The sequence below is a fragment of the Lissotriton vulgaris genome, chromosome 6 (assembly GCF_964263255.1).
Source record: "Lissotriton vulgaris chromosome 6, aLisVul1.2, whole genome shotgun sequence".
In the NCBI taxonomy this organism is placed as follows: Eukaryota; Metazoa; Chordata; class Amphibia; order Caudata; family Salamandridae; genus Lissotriton; species Lissotriton vulgaris.
Genome location: NC_141694.1, coordinates 1,265,085,138 through 1,265,110,749, shown reverse-complemented (window position 1 = coordinate 1,265,110,749; position 25,612 = coordinate 1,265,085,138). Strand labels below are relative to the sequence as shown.

Sequence of the window (25,612 nt, the reverse complement as noted above, 5' to 3'; positions counted from 1 at the left end):
AATACCGTTAGGTAGAGATGAGTGAGAGCTGCCTGAAATAATAGAGAAAGTAACGTTGTGGGAAGAGGTGATTTTTTAAAAAAAGTGATAGTGACATTTATTTCTGTATGTCGGATTTACATTAAACTGGTAGCATACAGACATCTGAGGTGTGTCACATGAGCAATTGTTTGATGTGTAAAAACTGTAGGTGCTAACACCGCCAATAAACCTTTCTCCTTTTCTACCAGTCTTGCACTGTAAATTTCTTCACACCTCTTATTTATTATCTTATTTGTTCATTTACTTGAGATATTATGCATAGTGCCCCCACTGCTTGTCAAACTCTTCCAGCAAGATGGAGAGGAGTAGAAGGGGTGCTTGTGAGGTGAGAGGTAGAACACATTCTCTTGCCCTCGGATGGCGGATGAGAAGCAGGACCACCAACACTCTTTGATGTAACCTCATTGTGGTTGCCGGGGGCTGAGGGACACAGGGACAAGGTGGCTTTTCAAACCTGCCTACAATTTTAGGAAGTCTTCTTCAAATCTGATATGGGGGTAAATTCCTGAGAGAGATTGGACTACTGAATATCGACCCCCAGATTTTCACGGGCAGAATATCGAGGGACCAATATCGAATGGTAAGTGGAAATAGGGAAGTAGAGATTTAGAGCCTCATTTATGAAAAGTGTTGCATCGCTGCATGAAAGCAGCGATGCAACACTTTTCAGTGCACTCTCCTTGCGACCCGATGGATGCGCCGTATTGATTGTACTGCGCTCAATGTCGCAAGGAATGGCAGATACAACAGGAATCCTGACGTATCTGTTTGCACAAAACCCACGCATTGCTGGAGTTGTGTCGGAGCATGATGCAACTCCAGCAATGCATAGGGGAGGCCTAGTCCCAATGCACTGCGTCACCCTTACGTCTGCTGTGAGACAAGGAGAGGTTGTGACGCAGTAGTGGCGTATTGAAATCTGATAGATTTCACTACACCACTTCTACGAGGCTTTTTCACGTGGGAACCCCCACCCTGCATATATTATACCTGACGTACAGGCCTTTACAAAGTGACGCATCTGCTTCAATACGTCGCTTTGTAAGTATAATGCAAAGTGGTGCATTATTTACGCCACTGCTGTGTCACAAAAAGTGATGGAACAGATGCGTAAAAATGTCACAAGCCTTCAATAATGATAAGGCCCTCACTATGTCTGACTCCACATCTACATAACTTCAAGATATATGTAATGGGTATTTACATTTATTTAGAGTTGGATATAGAAAATCTAAACCTACTTACCTATCAACATATTTTTTTCTATTCTTTGTGCTCAATATCCTCCCCCCTCGCTTATCAGGGGTTGATATTTAGAGTGCACATGCTGAAAAGCAGAGTCTTGTGTACAGAGGGCTATTGTCCCTAAAATCAGTATTTAGTAGCTGGATAGCTATTAAATTGAGGGAGCTTGGGCCTAGGTATTGAACCTGCAGGTATTTCTAGAAGACCTTTGACAGGTGAACTGTGGGGTGTTGGGCCAGGACCTGGCATAAGGCCGGACCCTGACCTCTGTCCCACACCGCGTGCAGGCAAAAACAGGGTTGGTGTAGAGTAGAGGTAGTGAAGCAAAAGGTGACAGCTGCTGATGTATCCAATTCGTTGTGTTTATTCAAATAAAGATAAAGATACAAAGTAGCAGGACCCATAGCAGGGAGAACTGCACAGCTCAAAGTTCAAGCATGGAATGTCGTTGGATTAAAAAAAAACATTCTAGAAGGGCATGAGACAGGGAAATAATGTAGTGATTAAAGGGCAAGAGGCAAAGAAGGAAAACAGAGGGAAAGAGAAGGCAAAGTCAGGGTAAAACAGGATATTACAACATCTCCTTTCCCACAAATGAATTGTCATACCAAAATCATTGTAATGCTCTGGCAATCTAGAAATTCTTTTGGCAGGCATTACCTGTGGAGCGGAGGAGGAAGAATCATCACAAGTAAGAGAAACATTTGAATCATTAACATGAGAGTAATCATTGGAATGAGTCGTATGGACGTAAGAACCACCATGAGGCAAAAAAAGAATAGAGTCATCTTCATAACATGGTACAATGGGTTTCTTATAGATGTCAGCTTGTAAATCAGAAATTGGTACAAGTCTGCCTTTGTTCCACCACCCCAAACCCTGCAAAAAAAAGCCCTTTGACCAATTTTCTCAACTTTGCAAGGAGGAGTAAACGAAGATTCTCCTTTCTTAACACCAGAAAGTTTCCTGATAAGAACCCAAGATCTCACAAAAAAATCCTTATCATGAACATGTCTAACATTGTCATAGTGTTGTTTCTGTTTACGATGTGCTAAAGATACAGTGTTGCGCAAAAGTGGTGTAGAGTTAATGGTATTGTCAGTAAGAATAGATTGCTGTTCAAGCCACGATGGTAGGAGTTTAGATCTACATCTTCTACCTCTCTACAACTCACAAAGAGTGAGGCCAGTAGTAGAATGGAGAGAATTGTGGTAAGCATTAATCTTATCTTTTTTTAATTTTTTTATTTAAATGTATTTTATTGAGTTTGAAAGCAGAGATAGGTATCACATTACAATGTAATTGTATCAGGTAAACCAAGCGAACGAGACAGACAGGCACGTCTTCTCTGTGATTTGCAAGAAAGAAAATGAAGTGGACATACCACCGTAGCGTTTTTGATACCAAAAATGGGAATGGTAGGCAATGTAGGCGAACAAAATTGGAATAACAAAGCCCAGAAAACCCCCCACCCTCCCAGCCCTTCCCTCTCCCCCCCCTCCCCACCAGTGTGCCGTATGCGGGAAACCCGTCCATCACTAGTCAGATAGGGAATAGTGTAATTAGTCCTGAGGCTCTTGAGTTTCAGTTGCAGTTTCAGTAAGGCGTAGTAATCGAAGGTATTTGGGGCAAGTTATTTCATTAAACTCCTTGGACAAAAGGGATATCAACGGCTGCCAGACTTTTTGGAATGTTTCAGTAGTGTGCGTGAGGGTGGCTTGTATGTGTTATATCCCCAGGGTGAACCAGATATTGTGTAGCCATCCCACATGCGTGGGCTTGTTGGTTGATCCCCAGAGTGATAAGATGTGTTGTGTAGCCGCTTACATTGCAATGCCCATTTGGCGACCTCGGATAGATTTCAGGGGAAAAGTGAGTGCGTTGGGCAGGCCCAGGATAGTGTAAGCAGGAAATCTCTGGATTTCGGTGTTGAAGGTGGAGTCTATGTCATTCAGGACCATGTCCCAGTAACCCTGGACCTCGCAGCAGTCCCAAAGAATATGAGTTAGTGTGCCACATTCCCCGCACCCTCTCCAACATAAGTCACTGCGGGTCGGGTTTCCTCTATGGAGCCGGACCGGTGTAAGGTGCCAATATATTGCTAATTTCACGGCTGCTCCTCTACCCATTGTGTTGCGTGTGGTGTGTGAGGCCCTGTAATATATGTGGTTCCATTCTGTAGGTGTCAGCGTTCTACCCAGCTCAGTTTCCCAGCGTTTCTGACCTGCTGTTTTGCCTAGTGCAGAAAGGGGTGTAAGAATTTTATAAATGTCCGATATAAGATGCCGATCGGTCTCTTTGGTCAGCAGCCATTTCTCAAAAGTGGTTAGTGGACGATCCACCAGGGCAGTAATGGTTGGGTCGGTGAGCCAGTGTCGGAGTTGGAAATATTGAAAAAGGTGAGGGTCTGTAATCTCGTAGCCTAGCTTGATGTCTGAGAGGGTGAGAAAGCCTCGCATGTCAAAAAGGTCTCCAGCGCATTTACATGCAGTGCCACGCCACTGCAAGAAGGCACGGGGGTCGTTGCCTGGTGGAAATTCTGGATTGTCCAAGATGGGAGTGAATGGGGAGGGAAAGGTAGTAAGGTTTCTCCTGACAGCTACCGCATCCCAGACCCTCATGACAGTGCGAGTGATAGGTGAATTAGTGATATAAGTCGGGCGGTGTTTTCGGGGTAGGAAAGGAATTCTCCAGAGGGGCGTCTGAGCCATAGCCCTGTCCTGAAAGAGCCATCTCTTTTCTGATTCGGGCCTGTACCATTCCACTAAATATCGGAGTTGAGCAGCTTGGAAGTATTGCATTAGATTTGGAACTCCGAGGCCCCCCTCATCCATGCTCCTGTGTACCATCTGCTTATGTAAGCATTCCCGTTTCCCCTCCCAGATGAAATGATGGAGTGATGTTTGTAGTTCCGAGATGGTACCCGTCGGAGGCGCCACCGGGAGGGTCTGAAAGACATACAGAATTTTTGGTAGGGTCGACATCTTCACTGCAGCAACTCTCCCCAAGAGGGACAGGGGTTGTTTGGACCAACGTGTCAAGTCTGCACGAATCTGAGTGGTAAGGGACTTATAGTTGAGAGCCACCGTCGACTCCGTCGAGGAAGTGAGGGTGATCCCCAAATATGGAAGCTGTGTGGCTATCTGAAGGTCGCTCCCATACGTAGAAACAGGCTTATTGGGGTGGGCGTTCTCGCCCAAGGGTAATATCAGGGATTTTCCTCTGTTGATTCGGAAGCCTGAGATGGTCCCAAAGGAGTCCATCTCCCTCCAAAAGGCGGGCACCGAACGGTCTGGCTGGTCAAGAGCGACTATGATGTCGTCTGCGTAGAGGCTAATTGTGTGTGGTTTCCGGCCGAAAGTGATACCTCTGATGTCAGGGTTATCTCGGACCTTCTGTGCCAGAGGCTCTATATAGAGGGCAAACAAAAGGGGGGACAGGAGGCAACCCTGTCTCGTACCCCGCTGGATGTTGAATGGGTCTGAGCGCAGACCGCCTAGACGGACCCGAGCAAGGGGGCGATGGTAACAGCTGGCGACCCAGGAAGGGAAACGGTTGCCCAATCCAAAGCGCATCAGGACACGTTGTAGGTATGTCCAATCGACACGATCGAACGCTTTCTCAGCGTTGATAGCCACCAGTGCAGCATTGGAATTCTGGAAGGTTGCCTTATCTATCAAGTGCTTATCAAAACAACAAGTGGTCCTGAGCATACTAAGATAACAAAAAATAATAGATATAGATCACAATGGAATTCTATACAGTTTAAGATTCCTTGACCAGCCGGCCAGGGAATATTTATTAGTTCAATTGTTTAGGATCTCAGAGATACAAAAATTAACCCCAATAGTTAGGGTTAAATTGGGGCACAATCCTGTGCCATATAGAGAAGAGCAAGACAAGGGGGTAAAGGTAGGTGAAAGAAAGTTATCAGGCAAACACAAGTGAGCTAGCAGGTCACTGACATTAAATATACGTTAGCAGTGTATCCTGGAGTCATTCATACAAACAATGGTATCATATAAGTACATGTATGAACTGCTCTGAGTCGACGTTTCGATCCCTAGCTCGAGTATCACGGGATCATCATCAGGACAAGAAATTAATATTGCCTGAAAGTAATTATTTATAACACCTGTTTAGAAAAAAGAAATGAAGAAGGGAGAGAAACACAGAAATACATAGTCATTGTTTGTATAATCAATGCTCACATTGTACCAACAGACTTTTCATTCGGAAACGCAGTGGTCGGTGTTGCCATAAGGCGTGCGTATTCCGTGCAAAACCCTCTAGAAAGCATGCACTTACTGTGGGCGGTCAGGACTGGTGGGGTGAAGTGACCGTGACGGGGCACATTAGAATTGTGAACCAGAGTGGTGGAGGGAATTGGGTAAGCCGTGAGTAGGTGAGGCTTGTGTTGGTGGGAAGTATCAGGGCTTGGGGTGAGCCTGAGGAACCTGCCCGGTGCTCGCCCGGGGTATTTTGGGCTTCGATTGAGAAGGACCTTTTACGGGGAGAGCTCGTGATTCTGTTGTAATTAAGGAACTTGATGTTGGGTCTGGGTACCTTGGATGGGTGCACCATAATTCAGATTGTTATTCCATCTGAGATTCTAGTACAGTGATTCAGCGTAGGTGCCCCGTAATTCAGATTGCACTTTCATCTGAGGGTCTGTGGGCGCGCAGGTCCGGGTTGAATGGCAGAGCTCAATCTAAAAATTAATAAGAAAGGGGTTTGTATACTTTTACTGGGTGCATACACGTTATGGGTGTTGCCAAAGTGAGAGACTTGGATGGATTACCTTCTGGGTTGCAATGAGTTAATTACTGACGAAGTCACATTACTTAGATGTGTTCAGTTTAAGAAGCGTCTGCAGCTCCGCAATTATATGCTATAAAACGGAAGAGAGAAAGCTGTGATTACTTTACATTGACTTCCGCTAGTAATATCAAGGGGTGTCGAGTGGGCTGCAATTACCCTCGTGTGGTGGGGAAAAAGCATCGAGGTAGCATAGGTCCGAGGCAGTTACTGGTAGTACTGTCTACTGAATATTATTGGAGCGCGACACGTTGGTCGATCTGTAAAGAGAATTGTGGAGGGACACAATTAATTAATTTAAAGGACAAGTAAAAGGTTTGTGGGGGGAGCAGGCGGATCACGTTATTTTACCAGATGTCTCCCGGGCGGGAGACATCTGGTAAAATAACGCAGGCGGATCACGTTATTTTACCAGATGTCTCCCGGGCGGGAGACATCTGGTAAAATAACGTGATCCGCCTGCTCCCCCCACAAACCTTTTACTTGTCCTTTAAATTAATTAATTGTGTCCCTCCGCAATTCTCTTTACAGATCGACCAACGTGTCGCGCTCCAATAATATTCAGTAGACAGAACTACCAGTAACTGCCTCGGACCTATGCTACCTCGATGCTTTTTCCCCACCACACGAGGGTAATTGCAGCCCACTCGACACCCCTTGATATTACTAGCGGAAGTCAATGTAAAGTAATCACAGCTTTCTCTCTTCCGTTTTATAGCATATAATTGCGGAGCTGCAGACGCTTCTTAAACTGAACACATCTAAGTAATGTGACTTCGTCAGTAATTAACTCATTGCAACCCAGAAGGTAACCCATCCAAGTCTCTCACTTTGGCAACACCCATAACGTGTATGCACCCAGTAAAAGTATACAAACCCCTTTCTTATTAATTTTTAGATTGAGCTCTGCCATTCAACCCGGACCTGCGCGCCCACAGACCCTCAGATGAAAGTGCAATCTGAATTACGGGGCACCTACGCTGAATCACTGTACTAGAATCTCAGATGGAATAACAATCTGAATTATGGTGCACCCATCCAAGGTACCCAGACCCAACATCAAGTTCCTTAATTACAACAGAATCACGAGCTCTCCCCGTAAAAGGTCCTTCTCAATCGAAGCCCAAAATACCCCGGGCGAGCACCGGGCAGGTTCCTCAGGCTCACCCCAAGCCCTGATACTTCCCACCAACACAAGCCTCACCTACTCACGGCTTACCCAATTCCCTCCACCACTCTGGTTCACAATTCTAATGTGCCCCGTCACGGACACTTCACCCCACCAGTCCTGACCGCCCACAGTAAGTGCATGCTTTCTAGAGGGTTTTGCACGGAATACGCACGCCTTATGGCAACACCGACCACTGCGTTTCCGAATGAAAAGTCTGTTGGTACAATGTGAGCATTGATTATACAAACAATGACTATGTATTTCTGTGTTTCTCTCCCTTCTTCATTTCTTTTTTCTAAACAGGTGTTATAAATAATTACTTTCAGGCAATATTAATTTCTTGTCCTGATGATGATCCCGTGATACTCGAGCTAGGGATCGAAACGTCGACCTCAGAGCAGTTCATACATGTACTTATATGATACCATTGTTTGTATGAATGACTCCAGGATACACTGCTAACGTATATTTAATGTCAGTGACCTGCTAGCTCACTTGTGTTTGCCTGATAACTTTCTTTCACTTACCTTTACCCCCTTGTCTTGCTCTTCTCTATATGGCACAGGATTGTGCCCCAATTTAACCCTAACTATTGGGGTTAATTTTTGTATCTCTGAGATCCTAAACAATTGAACTAATAAATATTCCCTGGCCGGCTGGTCAAGGAATCTTAAACTGTATAGAATTCCATTGTGATCTATATCTATTATTTTTTGTTATCTTAGTATGCTCAGGACCACTTGTTGTTTTGATAAATACTTGCTACCCATGGTCCCGAGTGATTTAATGGGTTCCCCTTGTCCTCGTTAATTATCTATCAAGTGCAGCATCCTTTTGGTGTTGTCATTGCATTGGCGATTGGGCACAAAGCCCGATTGGTCAGGCTCCAAGATCCCGGGCAAGAGCGGGCCCAAGCGCGCTGCCAGGACCCCGGTAAAAAGTTTTAGGTCTAGGTTCAGCAATGAGATTGGTCGGAATGCCGAGCAATGCGTGAGTTTCTTGCCCGGCTTAGGCAGCACGATCACTTCAGCCGCTAACATATCGGGGGGGATGGAGCCCGGGTCCTCAAAGGAATTAAAGAGACGGGTAAGGACAGGAGCTAGCAGTTGGCCAAAAGTTTTATGAAAACAAGCTGAAAAGCCGTCAGGCCCAGGAGATTTAAGCGGGCGGAGGCGGGAGATAGCCGCAGTCACCTCCTCCAAACGGATGGGAGCGTCTAAAGCGTCCGCGCTAGCTCGGGATAGTTCTGTTATAGCCGCTGTGTTTAAATAGGTGTCAGTGTCCCCGAGAAGTGTTGCTTCCGCACTGTATAGTGAGGCATAATATGTTCGAAATGCTTCCACGATCTGGGTCTCCTCAACGAGGGTGTTCCCAGAATCGTCCGTAAGGCCAGAGATTTTCGTGCGTTGAGTTTTAGCTTTTAAGGCGCTGGCCAGTAAGCGGCCAGTTCTGTTACCCCCAACATAGTATGTGTGTCGAAGGCAGAGCGCAGCAAATTCTGCTCTGTCAGTGTCCAAGCTAGCCAGTTGAGCCCTGGCGGTTTTGAATTGTCTCCAGACCCGCGGAGCGCCAGTGCAGCTGTGTACCCTCTCTAGTTCAACAACTTGAGCCGTGAGATCATCCCTTTTCGCTCACCGGTCTTTATCCTCCACAGCGGCGATTGCTATTAGTTCCCCGCGGACTACTGATTTCAGGGCCCCCCACAGGGCCGACAGCGATATCTCCGGCTTGTCGTTAATAGCCAAGTAGTCAACAATGCATTTGTGTAGCCATTTGCTGACTTCCGGCCGTTGTAGTAGGGTTTCGCGGAGGCGCCATGAGCCCCGAGGGCGGGAGGATGCAGGGATGACAAGCGTTAGCTCCACTGCATCATGATCTGAGAGTGCTGCAGGTACTATGCCGAGGGTAGGGAGCAGTTCGGATGATCCTAAGAAGTGATCTAGTCTGGCATAGGTACGGTGGACGTGGGAGTAGAAGGTGAACTGTGTTGCGCTAGGATATGTGGCCCTCCAAAGATCCACTAGGCCTCTCTCTCGCAACCACTCTACACCCGTTGCTGTGATAGCGCCCGCGTCCCCATAACAATGCCCTGATCTGTCCTTATTTGTGTCCATGACTAAGTTAAGGTCCCCCCCGATGAATAGGAGCGTGTTAGATGGCTGAAGGGACTCAGAAATTGCGTTTTTCAGAAAAGTTTCTTGTCCCGTGTTTGGGGCATAGATGGATCCTATCGTGAGACTCATGTCTCCAATCTGGAAGGTGTATGCCAAAAGGCGACCCCTGACCTCTCCCACTCTATCCCTCACCTTTCCTCAGAAGTGTTTGGACACTAAGATGGCTACCCCTGCCTTTTTTGTTGGAAGGGAAGAAAAGAATTGTTGGGGGAAGGCGCGTGAGCGCATTCTGTGCCAGTCCTTGGGCCAAAGGTGGGTTTCCTGTAATAAACAGATGTCAGCCCCGGAGTTCTCTAAATAGGAAATTATTGCCCTCCTCTTGATAGGGTTGTTCAGCCCTTTCACATTGAGAGTCAGTACTTTCAAAGTGGGATTAGCCATGATAAGAGGAGTGAGCTGGGCAGCGCAGCGTAGAGGAGTGTGCCCATGACAGACAAATGGGGGACAAACTAATCAGTGTAAGACGAGCCCTTGAAATCTCAGACTGCATGGAAAGTGTATATGAAATACTCCGTGCGAGTGTGTGCACATTCAGAAGCGCACGGAGGGCAAGGCAAAGCAGTGAAGAATAATTATAAGGCATAACAATTCCGCTGGTAACAATCCCCTTTCGGCACACTGGTTCCCACCCACCATCCCACCCCAACCCCCCCCAGAACACCCCAACTGTCAAACTCTTTGTTCAGGTTCAAACTCCATTGTTTCAAATCTACGTGAACATCCCCCCCTCCCACCTCCCGGCACCCCAACCCCAAACCAATAGAAGGTATAGTCCCAGTCCAGTTGGTCCACACAGGGCTGTGGTAATGTTTCTTACACGGGTCATATCCAGTGGCGCCCACTTCGGCGCCCCTACCCGACTCCCTCCCATCACACGGGTAAGATGTGAGCTTTAAGTGATCTCCCTAACAAGAATACCAATCATTCAGAGGAAGAGGTCTCTTTGGCCACCTCCGCCACCGCTGTTGCTCGTTCCTGTGTGATGACAGAGGCGTCTGGTTTCAAGCGGTGTGAAGGGGACCGCCTGCGGCCCACCGTCTGCCAGGCCCCCCAGGACGGCCTCTGCGATGCGCTCGGCGTGGGCTCATCATCTTCCTGGTCAAGTCCCAGGAGGGTGCAAGTGTCTTTAAGTGAACGCAATTGGTGTAACTTTCCGTTCCATTTAAATATTAGTCTGAACGGGTGGCCCCAGGAGTAGGGGGTTTCGTGCTGCTGCAGGAAGTCCGTTGCTTTCTTAAATTCCTTTCGCTTTTGAAGGGTAATGGCCGACAGGTCTTGATATAAGGCTATGGGGTTACCCTGAAATTGAAGGGGCTGTGCTTGCCGGGCCTCCCGGAGGATCCGCTCCTTTAGCGGGAAATCAGGGAGGAAGGCCAAGTTGTCCGGTGGCGGGTCAGAGGCACGCCTAGGTAGCCCAACCATATGTGCTCTGTCAATACGGATGTTAAAGTCTGCTGGCTCCCCCAGAATGGTCCTGAATAGGGTTTGGAAGTACCCTGTGACGTTGGTCCCCTCCGCTTTCTGAGGGACCCCCCGGACCCGTATGTTGTTACGACGAGAGCGGTTTTCAAGATCTTTTGCGTGGGCCTGAAAGTCCAGCTGCTGGTCTGTGAGTCGCAGGACCTCCTGTTGGAGCTGTATGATTTTGTCGCTTCTGGTCTGGTCCGCTTCTTCAATGGCCACCATCGGTTCCCCGAGGCTTTCCACGTCTCGTCGGAGCTCTCCAACCTCACCCGCTACATCCTGCTTTAGGGACTTGAAGTCATCTCTGAGGGAGTTAAACAACGTCTCCAGGAACAATCTGGTGATGGGTGTCTGGTCGTCCCCCGACGCCGGCGAAGTTTTCGTGGCCACTGGGGAGGGTGGGTCTTTACTGGGCTTGGGCTGAGTCTTGGCCAATAGTTCAGGGAGTGTCTGGGGCCCTTTCTTTCCACTCTGTCCCGCCATGTCCTGATCAGCCCCCCTGATGGGCGGTGAGCCTCAGTGGCCGGAGGTGAGTGCTGAAGTCCGATGCGTTAAGATCAGGGGTGAGTTTTGCTATCCCGGGGTTGGCTCACCGTCCACTTCACCCGGGGTCGCAGCAGCGGACAAGGGCCGACCTCTGCCGCGTAGCTGCCAAGTCACACCACGATTCTTTCGGCTTGCCGAAATTAATGTCCACAGGGCGGGTACCGCTTAATGGTCAGCGGTGTGGTGGCAGGGTCTGCCGCCCCGGGGGAGGTCAAACAGCGGTTGGGCACCCAAAGAGGGCAGCAGCCACAGCCAGACAGGTGTGTAGCGAGAACGGCCCCCTATTCTAAGCGGCCACAAGTCTCCCCCGTAGAATCCCCGGCCAGGACAGATCGGCAAGGGCAAGTGAGTTCAGGCTCCGGTAGTTTCTACAGGAATGTGTGCAGTCCCGCTTCTCAGGCGTAAGTGCAGTCCGATCCGCAGGCCCCCGGCCAGCCCCCTCACCGGGAGCTCGATTGTGCCCCCCGAGCCCCTGCCGCGGCGCCCACCACCACTCTCCTCACCTTTTGCGTTTGGCTGGCTTGGGGGCGGCTCTCCATTGCAGTCTCTGCCCCACGGCTCCGCTCAGCTCCCCCTCAGAATGCTCCCTGAACCCGTGGGGACCACAGGGTCACTGCAGTGCTGTTCTATCAGTCGGCCTCAGGGTCTTGCCAAGTCGGTCTGGGGCACCTTCTCAGGTACGGTCCGCTGTGGAAGGGCGTCGCTGCGCTGTCCACCGTCAGCGGGGTCCGCTCCCGCGCTGTAGGGGGGCGCCGACAGGGCCGCGCCAAAGGCCGCGAACGCTGGGGCAGAGGGTCAAAAGCCGGGGCCTCAATTTTCGCGACTCCCGGCCGGTCCGCACCTCACCACTGGCCGGGTCGCGGAAACAGGAATGCGCGTCGATATGGGCCTCAGCTATGGCGATATTGGCGGGGGTTCCACTCGTCAAGCTCCTCAGTCGACCAACTCGTCTCGCCGCCGGGGGAGGCCGGGACAGCGAGTGCTCGGCCGATCACAGCTCCGAAGCAGCCACCATTACATGGCCGCGATCAGGTGTCCCTGGCGCCTGGAACCTCCCATGCGGCGTGCGGACCGGGCGGCTGGGTTCTGGGGTCGCGGCTGTGTTCCGTTATCGTCCTCTATGATTTCCCGTGCTTCAGGGAGATCAGGCAGTGCATATAAGTGCTTTTAGGCGGGATCGGGCAGGGAGCCTCGGAGACCTGCGTCCGATCACGCCGCCATCTTGGGCACGCCCCCATTAATCTTATCTTTGAAATATAAACTGAAATACAAACCAGAAGAAAGATCAGTTTGAATACCCTCTTTTAAGAAGCGGTTAGCTCTTTCAACTAGTCCGTTAGCAGAAGGACTATACAAAGTAACTTGAATGTGTTTAATGCCACAATCAATTAGGACATTTTTCAAAGAAGCAGAGACAAAATGAGTGCCATTATCAGTGACCAGCTTTTTGGGAGGACCTTCCAGAGAAATAAACATTTCTTAGAAAGTTTAAAACAGACTGACTGGTTGCAGATTCAACCAATGAAAAATAAATCCATTTGGCATAATAATCAATAAGTACTAATAAATACTTTGAAGAGGTAGGTAAGAGATTGAAAGGACTAGCAAAATCCAAACCAACCTTCGACCAAGGATTTTCAGGTAAAGGACCTGGACGAAGAGGATTTTGCGTGGTTCTTCAATGCTTGTCAGAAACGATACATTGAGGACATAAATCAACGAACGAGGAAACCTGTGAATTCATGGAAGGCCACCAATAATTTTCCTTAAGTTTCTTGCATGTGGCAGTGAAACCTAAGAACCTTCATGTGCAATATGAATGAGTTTATCTCTGAACATTGATGGAGGATAAAACGAGCATTTCTGATGCACAGGTCGTTCTCAAGGGACAACTCAGAGGCAACTTGAGCAAAAAGTTTTAATTCATGAGGTAGATTACCAAGAGGAGACCAACCTTTAATGACGAATTCACAAAATGTTCTGAGAATAATATCATGAGAGTAGGCATCAATCCATTCCTTTTCAGAAATAACGCAATATGAAAAGGAAGACGCATAAATGGTAGCCACAACACACTCGAAGTCGTCATCAACGTAATCTGTGGAAGGTAAAGGCAAACGAGAGGCAGTCCCCTCTGAAATTTTTACCACCTTGCGTATACTTGATGGTAACATTATAATCTTGTAGTTTGGTTAACAAACGTACAAGACGAGCAGAAGCTTTGCCTAATTCATCACCTTGTAATAGATAAACAAGAGTTTTGTGATCTGTTAAAATAACAAAATTTCTGTCCCAGAGATAGGTTTTAAATTTATCAACAGCCCAGACACAAGCTAAAGCTTCCCTCTCAATGGTACTGTATATGGTTTCAGCAATGGACAAACTCTTGGAAGCAAAAGCAACAGTAAGGGGCCCATTAGGATGTCGGGCGGATTGCCCCCGTCAGGCTGGCGGTGGCTACCGCCAGCCTGGCGGGGGCAATCCGCCCGAAATCCGCATTCGAATTCCCCCGCCATATTAGTATGGCGGGTGGGACCTCGGCGGACGGAAAGCCGGTCCGCCGCTTTTCCGCTCCGGTCGGCTTGCGGCCGGGGCGGAAAAGGATTAATATGGTGGCGGTGTCTATTAGACACCGCCAGCCATATTACAATGGGCTTAGGGAGTTGCCCTTCCGTGGCGGCGATGCCACCACGGAAAGGCATGCAGTCTTCACTCTGGGTACCCCCTGCGGGCCCCCAGAGTGAAGGAGAGGTGGTGGGTGCACACGGGGGGTACCTGTGGTAGCCCCCTGCATTTGCATAGACAAAGCGGCAGGCACCACGCGATGCCTGCTGCTTTGTTTATGCAAATGTAAAAGTGCATTTTTAGCATTGTGGCGGGCGGTGCTGAGAGCACCGCCCGCCACAATGCTAAAAATACAGGATGCGCCCGCCACAGTGGCGGACGCATCCTAATACCCCCCGCGGGACCCCCGTCCTTATGGTGGTCGGTCCCGATTACTGATGGGATGGCGGGCGACTAAGTCCACCCGCCATCCTAATGGACCCCTAAGTTCTTTGTTATTAACTTGTTGGCCAAAAACTGCTCCAAGACCTTTTAAACGGGCATCCACAGTAACAGTACATTGATGACTAGGAATACAAGGACTTAAAGCGGGAGCATTGACCACTAGCTTTTTGATAACAGTGAAAGCAGTGTTAACTTCATCAGTCCTAACAAAATTAGTACCTTTCTTTAGTAGAGTTCTGAGAGGTTGAACAGAGGAGGCGTAATCAGGAACAAATCGGGCATAATATTCACACGGACCCCGAAAAGATCTCAAGGCATCCTTATCAGGAGTAGGAGCTTATACAATAGCTTCCACATTACAAAACTTGGGTTTAATGCCTTCAGGGGTAATAGTATGCCCTAAGTAATCAATTTGTTCAACTATGTACTTACTCTTTTTTGGTTGAATGGCACTGAGAATAGAGAAAACTTTGTGCAAGGTCTCTAAATGTAGATCTTTGGTACATTGAAAACAAGAATATCGTCCTGAAAAGCCTGGACGTGGGGAATGTCCTTAAACAGAATGTCCATTACTTTTTGAAATACTGAGGCTGCAGAAGCCAGTCCAAAGGGTAGTCTTAAGTACTTATAAGCTCCGAATGGTGTGACAAAAGTGGTGAGTTCTTGGGATTCAGTACTTAAGGCTATCTGATGGTATGCAGAATGTAAGTCAATGGTGGAGAAATATTTCGAGTGGCCAATATTAGCAAGCCTTTCCAAAATGTGAGGAAGAGGATGACGGTTGACAATTATATCGCGGTTAAAATACCTCAAATCAACACAAAGACAAAGATCACCACTCCTCTTCTTAGCAAGAGCAATGGGAGAAACCCATTCTGAGGAGTCAGTTTCACCAATAATGCCATCATTAGTGAAAGTCTCTAAAAGTTTTTTACGGTCAGACCTGACGTTAATGGTAACAGATCTAACTTTGTGAGTAACAGGTAGTGCATTTGCTTTTAATCTAATGGTCTGTTCAAAACTTTTGATAGTACCAATACTATTGCTAAAAACAGAGAAGAAACTGTTTTTGAGAGTGGAGAGAAGGTCACCCTCCTTGAGATTACATTGAGAGGTATTGTTGATTAAAAGTAGGGGAGAATCTCCTAAAACAATAGGAGTCTTAGGGCAGGGTTTCAAAATAATACCTAGTTTGGGTAAGTCTATCCAACCAACCAAATCCCTAACTTTAATGGCCAGGTAAACCTTGGCATTGGTGGTCCTACCCAAAATTTGTAATGAAGCAATAAAGAAACACAGAAGATCAATATCTTTCTCACCAAAGGTTTTGGGAGAAATATCCAGATTCTGTAGAGTAATAGAATGAGACCATAAAGCAAAGAAAGTGGTATCCGCTAAAACAGTGATGGGGCTCCTGAATCAGCCAGAATTTCTAGAGGCATGCCATCAATAAAACCTTGGCAAAGGGGACGTTCTATTTCGATGGATTCAAAAGGTTTATCAATGGTGAGAAGACCATTAGAAAACTTATTTGTACAATCAGAGACATTGGCATCACTAGACGGAACAGAGGGAAATTGCAAATCCAAATTGTGGATTCTAACATTTTCACCAGTATGCTGGGAACTGCAAACTGCTTGAAAATGTTCTAATTTTTTACCTTTTGAGCATTTCCTGCCTAAGGCAGGACAGGCGGGATCGTTACCAATGTGGGTTTTAGAACCACAACGATAACAAATGAGTTGTTTGCTCGTATCCCTGTTTGTCTTAATAGCGGAAATGGTAGCACCTTCAGTATTGTTAGAGACATAAAACACTGTAGAATGTCCTTCTTGCCCTGACATGGCTTGAGAAGAAATAATGGAGCGTTTGATGCTCTTGCCAATGTCAATGGCCTCTAAAAGAGAAGGATTCCTACAAGTGAGTCGTCTTACTTGCTTTTTTGGGAAACGCAGTTGAAAACAAATTGATCCCTAATGCAAATATCAACAGTATTCTGAAAATCACATGTAGAGGTTAACACACGCAAAGTAGCCACATATATTTCAACAGACTCATCACTGGCTTGCTTACGTTTAAAGAAACTGTGTCTTTCTAAGAGAACATTTGGTTCTTCTGAAAATTGTGTTTTAAGTCTTTCTTTGGCTTCAAGGTAAACGTTCCAAACACCATCACAAGGAGGCTGTGGAAAGGGAGGTAAATTATCAAAAATCTTTTGTGCAGCAATGCCTAGATGGTTGTACAAAAGTGCAGTTTTCCTTCCTGGAGTATATTATAATCCATCAACACCAATAAGGAAAATTTCAAAAATATGAATCCATTGTTTGCAGAGAATTTCAGGTTTACCTGGTCTTTCTAGAAATAGTGGAGGATGTAAAGCGTTGTTCGTAGAAGGCATATTGAAGAGAAGAGAAAAACCTAAAACCTGAAAAATAAATATTAAAAGTAACACGAAGGCTGGAGCAGGGCTCCCACGGCCAGGAAATGCCATGTGTTGTTGTTAGAGTACTTTATGAAGAGGCCGGGGCAGCTGGAGTGGAACTCCCACAGCCGAAGTATTGAAAGTGTTGCTGTTAATAAGTGAAACAATGTTATAAAAGCATTGCTGGAAGGGTAAACACACAGTGCGGTTGGAGCGGGGCTCCCACAACCGAAATACCCCAAGCGTCGCTGTAAATAAAGTAACAGGTGTGAAGAATCAGCAGGCGGTGTAGCTGGAGCAGAGCTCCCACAGCCGAGATCGAGTAAGAGATGGCTCTGGCAGCGTGTGAAGACGTCACAGTAGGGAGTATTGCTGCGGCAATGTGCAGGGTCTGTCAAACATGCAAAGAATCCAGATAATAGTAAGCGATGCCATGAGAACTACCAAGCCTGGATAGCGAAGGGAGAACAGAGTTGCTACAGCAACCAGCAAAGCGTCTGAAAGAGGTCACGCACATAAGAAGCGCAAGGAGGCACGAGTAGCAAAGGAAGCAATTGCTTGCAGATAAGTGGTTGCATGCCGTTAACAGAGGGTAGTTGAGGCCTCAAAAAGAGCGAAAGCCTTGTGAAAACATTAGAAGATAATGGCCGCACCTCAAGGCTTGTGGGTCCTGTCAGCAGTATTTAGCAATGTCCTAGTTGCTTGGGGGCATCGTACGGCACCGCAAAGTGAATACAATTAAAATTGCTGTTGAGGGGAACAAAAAGAATTTGTTTTTGCCCCAGTCCTGGTACCAAAATGTAGTGTAGAGGTAGCAAAGCAAAAGGCGACCGCTGCTGATGTATCCAATTCGTTGTGTTTATTAAATAAAGGTAAAGATACAAAGTAGGAGGACCCACAGCAGGGAGAACTGCACAGCTCAAAGTTCAAGCATGGAATATCGTTGGATAAAAAAAAAACACATACAGAAGGGCATGAGACAGGGAAAGAATGCTGGGAATGAAGGGCACAAGACGAAGAAGGAAAACAGAGGGAGAGAAAAGTCCAGTCAGGGTAAAACAGGATATTACAGTTGGCCAATGGAAGGAGTCTCCAAATAGTAGGCCATTACCTTGCTGACCCTCTTTCTTAGTTGCAAGGCTACGAAGTTTAGGATTTATCTTTAGTGGAAAGCTTTTGAGTCTTTCTTGAGAAATGTAAGCATTAGTATTACCCAGCATACATATGGCACGTTGCTCTTAATTAGATAGTGTTTCCGGGTCAACTTGATCACCCTCCATTTTTCCCTCTTCGGCTAAAACCAGGATCCTGGTCAAGGAACCAATCACATCAAAAATCCTGTCCTGGCAATTAGATCAGGCCCTGTCTTCTCCTTTTTTGGGGTCCTTGCCAAATTTAGTGAAAAACAAAAACATGTTAGGATCTATGACAATGGTATCAGCAACTTTATAGGGAAGGGATGGACGAGGACATTCGAATCTTAATTTATTTCTGGAAGATTTATCTAGGGCATATCGTAAATAAAAATAAACGTAATCTGAAACATGTCCAGATGGGAACCACTCAGTGGAATTGGAGTGATGAATTAATACAGGGTGAAACATTGGTTCACCCAAATAATCCACTAGATAATTGGACACTGGGTGATAAGCACCACCATCAGGAGGAGAACTTTTATGCCTTTTCACCAGAGGCCCATTTGAAGAAGGATCAGAAATTATATCAATATTAGGATTAGCGTCACTCAAGACGTCATCATCATTGTCAGTGTCCTGTAAATGAGTGAAATTGAGGGGAGAAGAAGGGAGCCCTGAAAAAGAAACCTCTTGGATTGGAGGACTAGTTTTGTGAGAAAAACCTTTAGGGAGCACGTTGCGAGGTGTCCCACATTTCTTTCCTTTCTTAGAAGGAACTTCAGGAGGACCATAAAGCATTTTGGAAATAGAAGCCTCCATTTTCTTTGAGACATCCAGCATGGAGATGGAAAATGCCTGTTGAACCAAATCCTAGTAAAAGTACTTTAAATTGTCCTTTATAGTCTAAGACTCTTCATCCTCAGACATTATATAAATTTAAATTAGTATAAGGAGCTAAAAAGGGGAAAAACTAGAATGGGGTCTGAAAGGGTTAAAATAAAATGTAAAGGTGAGAGAGCCTTTAAGGGAAAGAGCCTACTGGAAACAGAGGGGTGGTAGAAAGCAGGGTCGCAAAGCTGGTGGAAACCCTTACTGTCACAAGCAGTCTGAAGTGAGCGAAGCAAGACGCTCAAACGAGACTGCAATGATAGGAAAAATCCCCGCGGGCATCTGAAGAGGAGCACGACCAGAGCAGTCAGCTGAGGCAATGGGAAAAACGAAATACTTAGGGGAGCTAATGTAAGTCATTGGCCCTACCTATCCAGGCAACCGCTACATGAAACGAGTGCACGCTTGTCAAACTGCCTTACATAAGTCAATAACATCTTCATAACAATAATACATGATAATAATGTCATTAATACATAAAACAATAATGAATAAGAAAATTGCTAGCAGAGTACCTGACTGCAAGCAAAGAAAAGAGGATCTGTTACTCTCAGTCAGGATAATTATGATAGGATGTGACGTCCTATTGGTTGTTCTATTGTGATGCAATGTTGGTAGTTCTTTTCCAAGGGCTTCTGGGTAATGTAGTTTTGCTTCTCTTGGCTTTTGTTTAATTAATGCAGGAAAAGATAAGCATAATATTGATGGAGCGCAATGGTGCTCATTTATTTGTAGGGGTGCATCATAATCACAAGTAGTCTCACCTAACTTTATTCTGTTGTAGAGTTAACATTTTGTCATTAGAATGTACTTGGTAATAACTTGCAGAAGCGTCATGATAGGATTATTATGTGCCATGTAAAGAAATAAACGTGGCAGTTGTGTTTTGAATAATGTAAACTTTAGCATTTGTCTGCAATCGATTAACGAATTTGCTAATTTATAATGTAGCGCATCGAGATAAACGTGCACCAGATTAAAGTTGCACACGGATCTGGCAACTCAAGTTTAAATGTATAGAAGTTATAGGCTGCTTACAAGGATTTCCGCATTCAAAGTGTTTATGTAACAAGCGGACCTAGAAATGCTTAAATCAAATTTTCATTTATGTGCATTTTTGTAGGGCCTATGTGCTTCATTCTTATGTTGGACGATTTCTGTAGGCCTGAAATGTATTCTCCCTGATGGCTCTCGTAGAAGGGTAAACTGAATTATGTGCATGTTGTATTTGTTCTGGTCTCACGTTTCTGTTGCAGGTGGAGAAAGTCACCTTTGTTAGTTAGAATAAGGCCTTTTGTTTTCGGAGTTAGGCTCAGGGAGGAGAAGATACTTTTATGCAAGGAATGCTGATAATTGGGAGACAGTGTTCTTTCTCACTGAAGGAGGCCTGGGAATCAAGGTCATCGAGCCAGGAGCTGGAAGTATCAAAACTAAATGGAAAATCATCTACGAGAAGTGCCCAGCGGGATGAGGTGATCCAGATGCAGGCAGTGGGCGTGTTTTGTGTTTTGCGTTTTGAATTAGGGACAGTGCCCCGGGGGTTCAGTCAGGAGAGGAGGTGAGGAGATCGATGGAGAGGGAAGGAGCATCTTAAAACAAGCTCTGTAGCTTTGGGTACTTGACCCATACAATGTGAGTACACTTCTTAGAAAGTCTTCACGAGCTGATCTTGCCTGGGGAATGTCATGGTAGTAGTAGTGTAGGGATAGACAAATTCTTTTCACTTATCAGCCCCAAATTAAGACTGATCTTGACGTGGGGGCAATCATTGCCTGTGTATTGGTTCTGGATTTTGTCATTCTTTATATGATCCAGCTTTTTCATTTTGCCCGTAGGTTTAGATTTGTATTAGTTCCAATGTACTTTTACAACCTCGTCTTGAGGTGTCTGTATGTCCAGTTATTTTTAGCCTTGTAATAAACCCACTAAATTGGAATTCAGAGTCTGTCATTCTTCAGAGTCATGGTCCCTTAAAGTTGTTAAGTTGCCTTAATGAGTTATTTCTCCCATCTACACTTTTCAACAGGTAACAAGGATTCATTGACCAAGCGTTCCGGATTAGATACTTGTTTGTAATAAAATCAAGGTTCTGTGGGCCCCATATGCCACTGGGCGTATTGGAACTGCATCTGCAGCACCATTGATAAATACGCTCCTGAGAGTATAAGATCCGAATGCATCCATGACTGAACATTGCCCTGCAGAGAAACCTCACGATATTGACATTTTGTATTATGTTCTGGATGTGTGGATTAGAAAGAGTCCAGAGATTTGTGGGAGTGAATGAGACCTACAAAGGCAGTATGTCAAAAAGATTGTTGCATGCTAAAATATGCCTGTTGAGTAGGCATACCAGAAGTATTTGCGGTGTCCGAGAAAAAGTATCATGCCAGGCCAGCATGTCAGTATCTGCCACAATCTAGTGGTCTATGCCCTGTTAGCTGTCATTCATAAACAGGACAGGCTTGATCCAAAATCTATAAATAGATTCTGCAGCAGGAGTGCAGGGCCCTGTAAAAGGATGCAATGGGGAATAATGCCTTTTTCATTTTCGCCATTCTTTAACCCCTTCGATGTGGATGACAAAGCCAGCTCGTCATGGGCGTTACCTGCGCTGCGCGCATGACGAGCTGGCTTTGTCACGAAAGCTGCGATTTTCAAATTTCAGCGCACAGCGGGAAAACCCGCTAGCCCGCATGCGGTTAAGGCCATGCTGTTGGACGTGATCCCTAGATCAAGAATGATAAAACAATGTATAAATGGATTGTACTACTGTTGCTATTGAACTATAACTGTACTGCACTAAACTAGAAACTACCTTTCATTTAAACCTGGGGAAGGCCATGGCTGAAACAGAATTGCTGAAACATGTCTAAGGTTTGGCAAATTAGTGGATGGATTTGAATGACCAAATGTAAATGGTATATAAACTGCTTAACGCATCAACCAGAAAAACACCTTGAGGGAAGGAATATAATATTTATGATGAAGACAAAAGGGCAATAGGTTGATGCTCATTCTTTGTTAGAAAATAGATCGGAAGAGGGAATGGATGGTGCCTAGGTGTAGACGTTTAACAGAGAACTGTTTACTATGCATATATTTAATCTTTACTTAACTTCAGTAGAACAAATGCCAACATATACTCTTATGGTTACCTTTAATTGTATTGTTTTTATGAAAATCAATAAAAATCAGTAAAAAGTTCTAAAACAAGAGTGACAACTAGGGTTTCATTCAAATTGAAAGCAGGCAATTGTGTGCTTCATAAACTGAAAGGAAGAACAAAGAGGAACAGAAAGTAGAGTTCATGTTTTTACATTTAAAAATGAAAAGCAAAGAAAGCAAAGCAACAACTTTGGAGTGTGAGGTTCAGGTGCGGCCCGTGAAGGTAAGAGTGGTGGGGCAGTGGTGCCGGGTCAGGGGGAATTTGACCGACTGCCCCAAGGGAAAATTAAATAAATAATTAATTCTCTGTAGGGGGTCGTCTGTCTAAATCCCCCACCCTCCCCCATCACTCAAGCCCCATCGCTCTTACCTGCACGGGCCATGGCTGGCGGGGTTCAAAATTGTGGAACGCCTTGGCCTCCAACCCTAATTACTTCCGCCTAGGGACAACTTCTGGAAAAATAACGTAATCAAGAAGGCATTTAATAACTGCCAGGGTCTGCAATCAAATAAATGGAAAATGACCCCATGCCAGCCAACTGGACTCTAATGACCTGGGTATTCTCATCACCCCATTGTATATACTTAGCATCATTTATTCATATATGTTTTACTCTGAATTAAGGTATCATGACAATCGTCGCTTTACAAAAAACAAATAAATTAATCGAATGTAATCCGATCCCCTTGGGAGGAACAGAGCCTAATATCTAGGGCAGGATTGACGCTTTATTCCATCAGGCATTTCACCGATGGACTGGAGCTGAGAGAGACAGAGAATATGGGAGAGGGAGAGAAAAATAGAGAGGGAGAGAGGAGAGTGAAATACAGGGCATTCAGAGGGCGAGAAGAGAGGAGAGAGAGAGAGAGAGACAGGAAGAGAGAGGGGATGGAAATAGAGAGACTGCATACTTAGAGAGGAAGGGCACGGGGCTGGTTTGGGCATTTTTGCCAAGTTTTTTGGGGTTTCCCAGATCGGCGTTGCTAATATCACCTCGCCTAATACTGCACATGGCTTTGGAACGAGATCTTGTTCACAAGTAGTTAAAGAAGTTCCTATTTTTTGCAGTAACTAAGATGCGATATTCCTGGAAAAATTTGCTTCGATTGAGCATCATCATATTTTAACTGCAATATGTTACTAGCGATAAACAAAGCTACACATGAAACCCCACAGGATGCTAATTTCATTGACTACGTTGTCGGTATGAGTGCGTGACGCATGAGTTACATATCTCCAGAGATCACTCCGCCATGCCCTGCGGCCATCAAAGCTGCATTTCCATATCAAGAGGTGAGGAGACAAGGCAAGCAGAACGCGTACGACTCTTATCTCATACTTCAATTGTAATTGCTTCGCTGACAGTTAGACTCGGGGGCCTACATTTTTAAAAGCTTTTTCTAAGATCAAATTTACATACAGGTCAGTATTTTAGAACAGGAAAGTAAGAGATTTTATTAAAAAAAAATCAGTGGGCTGTATTTTCCCCCATTGATTTCTATTGAAGCAGAGGCAATTTCAGGTGGGAGACAGTCAAAATTAAACCATTTTTTGCTTTTGAATCAGGTTATGTTATGCCCAGCGCCCAGATTCTGAAAGCTTTAGCTTCGGGTTAGTGTTACTTTTTTAACGCGAACCTGACACTAAACCAGGTTTGAGATTCACAAACTAACGCAAATGTATATTTGTGTTGGTTTGTACCAAAAAGTAACGCAAAGCAGCACAAAACGATGCTTTGCATTACTTCGTGTTAAAGGGTGTTACATGGGGGGTACATGGGCGTTCCCATGTAACCACTCCTTGCTTTTTGACGCTAAACCCAATTCACGAACAGTGGAAGGGGTTTAATGCCAAAAATGAACACCCCTGAAAAGCAGGCGTTAAACGGAAACATTTCTCTGTGCCTTTCTGACTTTGCATGTCTGCTGCACTGTGCAGCACACATGCGAATAATTTTGAACATGACTAGGTACAGTATTTACAAAACCTATGCTAGACTCTTGCACCCTAGCACCTTCGCTATAAGGTGTGTGCCTGTCGCACGGCAGATGAAATCAGCTCTGGTGCAAAGGAGAGGAGAGTGCCATTTCTCTGTGAATATGGGGGCATATTATCAAGGGGGTTTATCTCCGCTTTTTTGGCTTTAAAAGCCAAAAAAGCGGAGATAAAATTATCTCCCTATTACCTAGCTGTCGCTAACACCAGTTAGCGACAGCTAGTAGGAGATAGCCACCATCTTGGGCCCCACTTTGCATGTCAGTGATATTTATCACTAATGACATGCAAAGTGGGCGTGCCAAGATGTTAGCGACTGGAAACAGTCGCTAACATCGCTATCTCCTATTATTAACTTTTGGAGATATTCGCGCTAAGCGCGAATATCTCCAAAAGCTAACACCTGCCCTGAACAGTTCTTAGCCATGTTATCCAATGGGAGGTGGATAACATGGCTAAGAGCATTAGCTCGGTAATGCATGAATATCGCTGACTTTTTAGCGATATTCATGCATTGCGGCCAATTTTTATCGCATTTGCGATAAACCTTGGTAAAATGATAAAAATCGCCGCAGCTCAGCGGTACATTTTTGTCTCTAACCAAGCAATAGCGATAATTATCGCTATTGCTTGGTAATATGCCCCATGGTGCTCTCCTGCTCTCTCTCTGTCACGCAATGACTGTGTTCAGAATCTGAGCCCAGTTGTCTACTGAACAAAGAGCCAGGTTTTAAGCATTTTCCTAAACCGTCTTTCATCCTTCATTAGCTTGAGTCCTAAAGGAAGATTATTTCAGCCCACTGTCCCCAAAAGAGAGAAAGACTACCCGCTGGCTCTTGCAAGGCGGGCAGGCGGTCTATTGGGCATGTACGAATTAGGCTTATGCGAGTGTAATAATGTTATTTCCAACAATAGCCATGGGAATAAGAAAAACTCTCAAGTTGCAACGCTGCCATTATGTTTCATTGCTTTGCTCCTGTGAGTATTTCTGAAAAACTGAAACAACTAAGCAACCAGGTAAATCATTAGTATCTGAAATTTTGGGAAACATTACCCTTGCAAGCCATTTAAAAAGTGGCATACATCTCTACCAGATATGCCTTTCCTGAGCTCACTGACAGAACGTGTGCAAAAGCATTGGCAAATGAAATAGAAAACAAACTGATCAACTATGACTAACTGGATAATTTCACTTAATAATTAACTGACGTTTGATGGCCGGCTCTCAACAATCCTTGATAATGTGGGCTGGTATTTTGAAACCAAATCAAAAATATATATTTTGAATCCCTGGAACAGAGATTGCATACATATGGGATGAATAAAAGGAGGGATCAGAAAAAGAGGACAAGAATGGAGGTGGCGGTGATGGGTCTTAGTCAAGCGGCAATAACTAGCCTGGAAATCCCACCACACAAGAAGAACGGGCATGGCAGCCTCAGACACTTAGGGGCATATTATCAAGGACCGGTGTTAACATTAACGCCGTTTTATCGGCAGGAAACTGCCGATAAAATGGCGATAATGGGCTTG

At 45.6% G+C, this 25,612-nt stretch overlaps 1 long non-coding RNA gene and 1 pseudogene across 1 annotated transcript; both read right to left on the bottom strand.

The window, feature by feature from the left end:
* Positions 1-5,925: 5,925 nt before the first annotated feature.
* On the bottom strand, positions 5,926-6,308 carry LOC147708740 (uncharacterized). The gene is made up of 3 exons (XR_015296515.1): positions 6,265-6,308; positions 6,089-6,178; positions 5,926-5,998 (listed from the first exon to the last, which is right to left on the bottom strand). It is a non-coding gene; the product is annotated as an uncharacterized LOC147708740 (long non-coding RNA).
* Positions 6,309-12,669: 6,361 nt separating this feature from the next.
* Positions 12,670-18,954, bottom strand: LOC147708739 (uncharacterized; annotated as a pseudogene).
* Between the last annotated feature and the right edge of the window lie 6,658 nt (positions 18,955-25,612).